At 36.7% G+C, this 8,638-nt stretch overlaps 1 long non-coding RNA gene across 1 annotated transcript; it reads right to left on the bottom strand.

Moving 5' to 3' along the window:
- Positions 1-5,922: 5,922 nt before the first annotated feature.
- LOC309864808 lies at positions 5,923-8,576 on the bottom strand. The gene is made up of 3 exons (XR_014311771.1): positions 8,358-8,576; positions 7,724-7,785; positions 5,923-6,216 (listed from the first exon to the last, which is right to left on the bottom strand). It is a non-coding gene; the product is annotated as an uncharacterized lncRNA (long non-coding RNA).
- Between the last annotated feature and the right edge of the window lie 62 nt (positions 8,577-8,638).

The following is an 8,638-nucleotide window of genomic DNA, read 5'->3' as shown; positions in this document are numbered from 1 at the left end:
AGATGAAACAGAGTTCTTAGAAAGATACAAACTGCCAAAGCTCACCCAAAAAGAAACAGACAATCCAAACAGACCTTTATCTATTAAAGAGATGGAATTTGTAGTTAAAAATGTTCCCATGAAGAAATATCCAGGACAATAAATAATTTACAGATGAAATGAAGCAAATATTTTAAAAGACAATAATGACAATTTACCACTTTTCCAGAAGAGTAAAGAAGAAAGAATATTCCCAACTCATTCTATAAGCCCACCACTGCACTACTACTAACACCTGACAAAGATATTACAACAAAAGAAAACTACAGATAATATTCTTCATGAACATAGATATAAATGTTTGAAACAAAGTATTAGCCAACTGAATGCAACATTACATAAAAATGATAATACATTATGCCCAAGTAGTTTTCATCTCAGGAATGCAGTGTTAACATTAGATAATCAACAAATATAATTCATCATATTAAGAAACTAAAAAAAAAAAAATCTCAATGACACAGGAAAAAAACATTTGACAAAATCCAACATATAGTCCTGATTTTTTAAAAAATTCAGCAAACAAGGAATAGAACTTGATAAAAAAAACTGTAAAATATGTACAGTTAACATCATATCTAACGTAAAAGATACTACTTTCCATCTGAGATCAGGAAAAAGACAAGGAGATCTACTTTTACTACTTCTGCTTAACCTTAGACTGGGAGCTATGGCTATTTCAATTAAGCAAGAAATATAAATAAAATATATCCAGATTGGAATGGAAAAAGGAAAAGTGTCTATTCACAGATGACATGATTGTCTATGTAGAAGAGCAAAACCCTTGTGCAAAAAAATCTATTAGAACTAGTTAGTAAGTTTAGGAAGATTGTATTATATGAGATTAATATACAAAATTTAGTTGATTTTTATATACTAGCAATGAACAATCAGAAATGAACAAATCAGAAACAACCAGAAATAAAAACTAATACCATTAGTAAAACAATTATATATGAAATTCTTAGGGATAATTCTCACAAAAGATATAAAACGTCTGTATGCTGAAACTTTATAAATCATTGCTGAGAAATATTAAAAAAATATAAAGAGATTTACTTTATTTATGAGTCTGAAGACTCACTAGTGGTAAAAGTTATATTATCCATAAATCAAAGAATTCAATGCAAGCCCAATAAAAATCTTAGTAGATTTTTTGTTGGAACAGACAGGATGACTTTAAAATTCATATGGAAATGCAAAGACCTAAGATAGTCAAAAAGAATTTAGAACAGCAGAACAAAATTGAAGGACTAAAACTACCTGATTTCAAGATTTATAATAAAGCTACAGTAATCACAACAGTGTGATATAGGAGTAAAAACAGACTTATCAATGGAACAGAACAGAGTGCTAAAATGGACTCATGCATATACGGATAACTGATTTCTGACAATGGTACAAAGGCAATTTGGTGAAGATTTTTTTTCCCAACAAATGGTGCTGGACAACTGAATATCCATATGTTAAAAAGTGAAATTCAAGCCATACCTCTGCTCATTAAAAACAAAACAAAACAAAACAAAACAGATCCCTAACTCATCCATAAAAACAAAAACAAAAACAAAACAACAAAAAACTAACAACATTCGTAGAAAAACAAATAAATAAAATTGGATATATATAAAAATTCAAATTTTCTGCTCCTGAAAAGACACAGTTAAAAGAATAAAAAGCCAAACTACAGGGATAACTGGGTGGCTCAGTTGGTTAAGCCACTGCCTTCGGCTCAGGTCATGATCCCAGGGTCCTGGGATCGAGGCCCACATTGGGCTCCTCGGTGGGAAGCCTGCTTCTCTCTCTGCCTCTGCCTGCTTGTGCGCTCTCGCTCTCTCTCTCTCTCTCTCTGACAAATAAATAAATCATATATATAAAAAAAAGAAGCCAAACTACAGACCAGATGAAAACTTGGCAAAACACATATCTGACAAAAGACTTTAATCTCAGATATATAGAGAACTCTCAAAAGTCAATACTAAGGAAACAAACCAATCTAAAAAATGGGCAAGAGACTAGCTAACAGACACTTCACAAAAGGCCAATTAACACATAAAAAATGTCTAACATCATTAGGCATTAGAGTAATGCAAATTAAAATCACATTAAGTTATTTCTTTATACCTATTAGAACAGATAAAATTTAAAAGCCTGACCATACCAAGTTTTGGCATGGATATAGAGGAATTAGAACTCTTACACTTTTGGGAAAATGTAAACTTGCACAACTACTTTGAAAAACAGTTTGGCAGTTGCTTACAAAGTTAAACATACATTTACCATATGATTCAGCCATTCTACTCTTATTTACCCAAGACAACAAAGCATATGTCCACACAGATTTATCTACCAGAATGTTCATACTAACTTTATTTATAAGAACTCTAAATAAGAAACATCTCCCCAGTGCCCACGAACAGGATAAAAAACTGTGTTAAGGGGCGCCTGGGTGGCTCAGTGGGTTAAAACCTCTGCCTTCGGCTCAGGTCATGATCCCAGGGTCCTGGCATCGAGCCCCATATCGGGCTCTCTGCTCAGCGGGGAGCCTGCTTCCTCCTCTCTCTCTGCCTGCCTCTCTGCCTGCTTGTGATCTCTATCTGTCAAATACATAAATAAAATCTTAAAAACAAACAAACAAACAAACAAAAAAACTGTGTTAAATCCATGGAATACTATTCAGCAAGTAAAAGAACAAACTTATCAACATACATGACAACACAGATGAATCTCAAAATAATTTTGCTGAGTGAAGGAGGCCACACAAAAGAATACATACTCTAAATTCCATTTATATAAAACTCTAAAATAATACAAACTATAGTGACAGAAAGCAAATCAGTGGCTACCTAAGACAAGGGTGTGGAAATAGGGAAGTGAAGATGATTACAGAGGGAATGAAGAACTTTTTGGAGTAAAGACTATGTTCACCGTTTTGACTGTGGTGATAGTTCACAAGTATTTACATATATCTCAAAAATCTCTTTAAATGTACACTTTGGACATGTGCTGTATATTGTATGGCATATCTCAATAATTCTATTTTTTTTTTAAATCTCATTTTGGGACACATTCTTTACTAGCATTTCAAAGCCCTCAGTGTATTTTTAAGGTGAGTACATGTGAACTGTAAAACTTCACTTTAAGTAAGTGTAAAACTTATTTTTACCTGCTTCTGAAGCCCTATTCCCCAAAATACCCATCCTCTTCCATCAGCCATTTGAAAATAAAATGGAAATCCCAAGATATTTTAGGTGCTTAAGATATTTAATGGTCCCATGCAAGATTTCCTACTAAAGACCCTAAAGATACCCAGTTTCTTCTCAGCTTACATGCAGAAAGTGTATAATAGCTCTGGTATGACTGGGCCTGAGTATACCAAAGAATAGCATATGTATTATTAACATATAACCTGAAACTATGGGATAACGCCATAGTTATAACATCCTGTGGGGTTTGTGCTGTGGTAGTGGTAGTGATAGGGAGTACAGTTAGAGGTAGAATCATAAAGAAATGAGACTACTGTGGGTGGTAAGCTTTGAGTTCAGAAATTAGGACAGTTTACGCTTGTCACCTAGAGGTTTGTATTCAAAATGCAGGGTGAAAGGCATGTCTATTTGGAGGAATTCAATGAACAAAACAGGAAAGAAGGTGAGTTGGGTTTGCAGTGAGTGTGGGTCAAAAAGTACTGAAATGGGATTATGAAATAGACTTTGTTCCTGTGTAACCAAGGGAAATGAAAGTACTGGTTCTTACCATGGACTCAAAAGTAAAAGAAAGAGGCACTCCATAGTCACAAAAATTGCAGGGTGGGGTACCAGGAGGTGGGTATTATAGAGGGCACGGATTGCATAAAGCACTGGGTGTGGTGAAAAAATAATGAATACTGTTTTTCTGAAAATAAATAATTAAAAAATTTTTTTAAATTGCAGGGGAAACCCAAATCAAGGCAAATTCTAAAATTGGTTTGTGTACTAATTTGGGGCACATGTAGTTGAGTGGGGCTGCGCACCTATAACCTGAATAATTATAGACAGGGCACCTTATTCAATCATAAAAAATGTGGTTTAGAAAGCCCTACAAATCGAGGGATTTGAGAGTTACCATCTGCCTTCTATCAAGACTTACAATGCAACACTTACTTTCACAAAATGAGAAAACATTTCTCTAGAATATGATTTAATTTTCAAAGGCCTTATCAACCCTTGTTATTAAAGTAGAGAAAGAACATCTTCGGGGCACACCTCTTTCCCTGAAACTTTGTAAATTCTTATTGCTGTAAGAAGGCTTTTAAAAAGAAGGGCCTTTGTGGACAGCTGCATTAGATGAGAAACTAAAGAGGTGGGACAGGGGGAGGCTGAAATAAGAGCATGAAGCTAGTAAGTGAACATGGGATAGTTTGAGATGATGTGACTATTTGAAACCACTATTCCTATCTACAAAAATCCAGGGGGCTTCCTAGAGTTTCTACCACAAAATCCCTCCACTGTGGAGAAATACAGTTCTAACTGATGGACACAGAATGAGGTCACAACAGGGGTAAGTGTGCCAAACGAAAAGATAGGAGAGAAGACCTGTTTTTAGAAACTTGCATCAGGAAGAAGAATTTTTTTTTTTTAATGGTAAATAGGATAAAAGTGGTTTGAGGGCCTTCTCTCTGGGGGATTATTACACGGAATCCTTTTTATCAAATTCAAGAGTATTAACGTGAAAGTAAATTTATCTACTAGACACCTATTATCATAAATACAGTAATGTTAGTAACTTTGTAAAGTAATGTTACAGCAATACTTATAACCGTTATATTAACTGGAGGTACATATGCATTTTTCATGGTCATCTTTTCGCTGGCAGTGGTTTTTATCTTCTGGTTGTGTGTGTGTGTGTGGGGGGGTGGTCATCTCAAGCTGCCCACTGGATATTTCCACTTGACTTCCTTTGATACCTCCAACTTAACTTTAACCTTAACCTTTTGATCTTCAACTTAATCTGTCTAAATAAAACACCTACTGATTTTCCTAATTCCCTTTACTCGGCTCCTCTCCCTCATCTATTTTAGGTAGCTAGTCATTCCCTTTTGTGAATCCTTCCTTTGTAGCTTCATTCATTTCTTTTTTCATTTTTATGGCGATCCTTTATTTAGGCCTTTGTTATCTTGTGTTTATTTTTTTGAATTTTTTATTTTTTATAAACATATGTTTTTATCCCCAGAGGTACAGGTCTGTGAATCACCAGGTTTACACACTTCACAGCACTCACCAAAACACATACCCTCCCCAATGTCCATAATCCCACCCCCTTCTCCCAACACCCCTCTCCCAGCAACCTTCAGTTTGTTTTGTGAGATTAAGAGTCACTTATGGTTTGTCTCCCTCCCAATTCCATCTTGTGATATGAGGAAGTGGTGATGCAACATGGGGGCTTAAGTGGGTATCTTGTGTTTTTATCACCAATCTTCAAATTGGTGTTTCTTTTTAGAGCACTTTTGAGGTCCTCTACTGTAGATAATAGTGGGGATCAGATAAAGGAATTTTACCACCTTGAGGGTATGCCAAGTTGACTCACACAAAGGAAGTTCAAGGTAAAGTCAGCTGAGGAGAGATGAGATAGTTTTTTGGGTGGAGTGGAGGAGTCACAGAAGACTGCCAGGCTGGGTAAGAGGAGATGAATGAACTGAAGTGAGGCAGGTCTGAAGACTGTGGATGTAATTATTGGTTCTTGGTATCCAAAGGTTAGAATAGGGTCAACCCCTCTTGATAGTGTGTCCGCAATATTTACCTTTCACTTATTTGTGGCTTCAACAGGAGATAGTGTAAGTTTGTTGAGGACAGATATACTTTTTCTTATAATTTAGATGAATAACACAATATTCACAGTAGTTTATGAGTGATTTGTATTGTTGCTATTAGAGATAATTTTTAACATGCTTTATTTCAGAGTAAAGTCTTTTAGCTCCTTTTTGAGACCTTTAATTTTCATTTAGGTTATCTTTGAAGCTGTTTATTTGGTCATTAATTTTTCCTTGAGTTAAATTACATTCCTTAGAGTTTATGGGACTTTCTTTACCCAAAAAGAATATTTTCAGAAAAATGAGTCCTAAATTGATTTTTGAAGCACTCAACAATGTTGCCTTGAAATACTACAGTTGTGGTTGTTGTTGTTGTTGCTCTTCTTCTTCTTCTTCTTCTTTTTGAGAGAGAAAGTGCACAGAGGGGAGGGGCAGAGGGAAAAGAAGAGAGAAAGAATCTTAAGCAGGCTCTGTTCCCAGCATGGAGCCAGACGTGGGGCTCAATCAGGACCCCGAGATCATGACCTGAGACCAAATCAAGAGCCTGACACTTAACCAACTGTACCACCCAGCAGCCCACCAGAGATCTTCTTTTAAAGTTTATATTTGAAAACAATATTTTTCTCAGCATTCAAAAAGGAAAAATTTTGACTTATTAATTTGACCATGACACAAAGATCTTTTTATGTCAAGATCATTCCTAGATTCCCCACTTTATTTTCCCTCCTAATCTTCTCAGGCACTACAGTATTTTATGGTATTTTTAGTTAATATAGAATATTACCAGAGACTCCCTCCCAGTACCAACTCAGACTTTAATACTGATCAGTTTTAGAAGTTCTTGTCTTTCACTTATCTCAGCTAGACTTTGTAAGAAAAATGCAAATAAAAATTTCTGCTTTTGTTTCAAGTAATCTACTTTTCTTATAAATAAGTGGCTCTAAAGACCCTCCTAACACCTTTCCCAGTTACTTGCTTATCTCTTAGTCTTCCTTTGCTGGATATGCATATGTTCCAAACGCCAGAGTTTATGCCTCAAGTTCACTTTGCAGTAGGTTATTCTTCAGTCCATGTCCCATAGGAATTGACGTTAAACCCCAAAGTATGGGATAATATCATATAGAAGTATCGCCAAATGAGCTCTGTCTCAAATTTCATATATAAATCTACTGAATATTCATCAATATTCTATTCGTCATCTATTCATCAATATTCTCTTACCACCACATTGTAGCTGTTAGATCTACTCAAATTTGGAATAACAAGATAAAAAAAAATTCAGCCCTAATCTTTTTTAGTCCTTGAACTCTTAATTCTCAATTACCCCACTGAATGGTTCTTCATTGTTAACTTTATATTCTGTGAGTCACTAAGCACTGAATGAGCATTCAGGAGATATGGTTGTGAGACTCTGCTTTAAAAATAATTTGCTGGGGGCACCTGGGTGGCTCAGTGGGTTAAGCCTCTGCCTTCAGCTCAGGTCATGATCTCAGGGTCCTGGGATCAAGCCCTGCGTGGGGCTCTCTGCTCAGCAGGGAGCCTGCTTCCCCGTCTCTGCCTGCTGCTCTGCCTACTTGTGATCTCTGTCTCTGTCAAATGAATACAATCTTTAAAAAATTAAAATAATTTGCTGGATGATCTTACCTGAGCCATTTACTGGACAGCCAGTTCTTAATCTCCTTACTTAAAAATTAGGGGCTTGGAGTATTATAGGATTTCTAAACTTCTGACTCAAAAAGTCTGTGTTTCTATTCCTAAAGAACCCTGAATTAATTAAAGCAGACTTGTTGAAATTAACACCATCAATGGAAGGAAATTAATGGAATTTCATTTCTTTCTATAATATAATTGGACATATAGATACTGAATACCATTAAGAGGGTAGGGGGAAATTGTACTTACCTCTAAGATTTTCTGATTCAAGTGGCAATGCCAAGGTATTCTTGCTTCTAGTCTGATTCAACCTTAGCAAAAGACAGGATTTCTTTTTGGTAAAATAATTGATTCTTGGGTTAAATCAATGTGTGGGTTAATGGATTATTGTCAGAGAGTGGCCTCTTAGCACTTTATTCTTGGCGTGTTACCCTTTTTAACATTTGCGTTAGTGACCTGAAAGAAACGTATTTCCCAAATCAAACTTGGGTGGAATATCTAATATCAAACAGCAGAATAAGAGGTCAAAAAAACATCAGCGAGCCTTAAAAAACAGGCACAAAAGCAAGAAGACAGAAATTAACAGGGACAAAGGTTACATTCTAGATTTGGTTCCCCAAACATCAGCTATCCAAATACGGAATGGAGTAGAAAAGGCTTGACAATCGTCGCAGGCTCCCCTCTTCCAGTCTCTCCCCATCCCCCAATCTAGCATGAAGAAGCCCCACATGGAATTGATGAAACAGCACCAAATCTTAAAACAGAAACACACCCTCAGGTGTATTATTAACAAAAGATTCAAATCCGAGAAAGAAAGCGCTTTCTCTATCCTCCGCAAATCAAGCCTCTCCTGCAGATACGGATCTAGTTTGGGGCACCGTACTTAATAAGGCTACGACAAATCCTTCTTGATACATGACGAGTTGGACAATCTGTGCGAGGAATTTGAAACCAAGTCACACGAAGAATGCTTCAGGGTCTAGGGATGTGGTTTGCGGAGAAGTACACGTAGGAAGGACGGAGGTCTCTCATAGGAGAGAAGCGGGAGCGAGAAACGCCCGCGGCTGTGGCTAGCGCGTTGCTTAGTAACGGAGGCCGTGCGCGCGGCTGCGGCCGCCGCTCGCGCACCTGCGACGCCGGAAAGCAAGCGGCGCGGCCCAGGCG

The sequence above is a fragment of the Mustela nivalis genome (assembly GCF_964662115.1).
Source record: "Mustela nivalis genome assembly, chromosome: 5".
In the NCBI taxonomy this organism is placed as follows: Eukaryota; Metazoa; Chordata; class Mammalia; order Carnivora; family Mustelidae; genus Mustela; species Mustela nivalis.
This window is presented reverse-complemented; position numbering and strand designations above follow the sequence as displayed.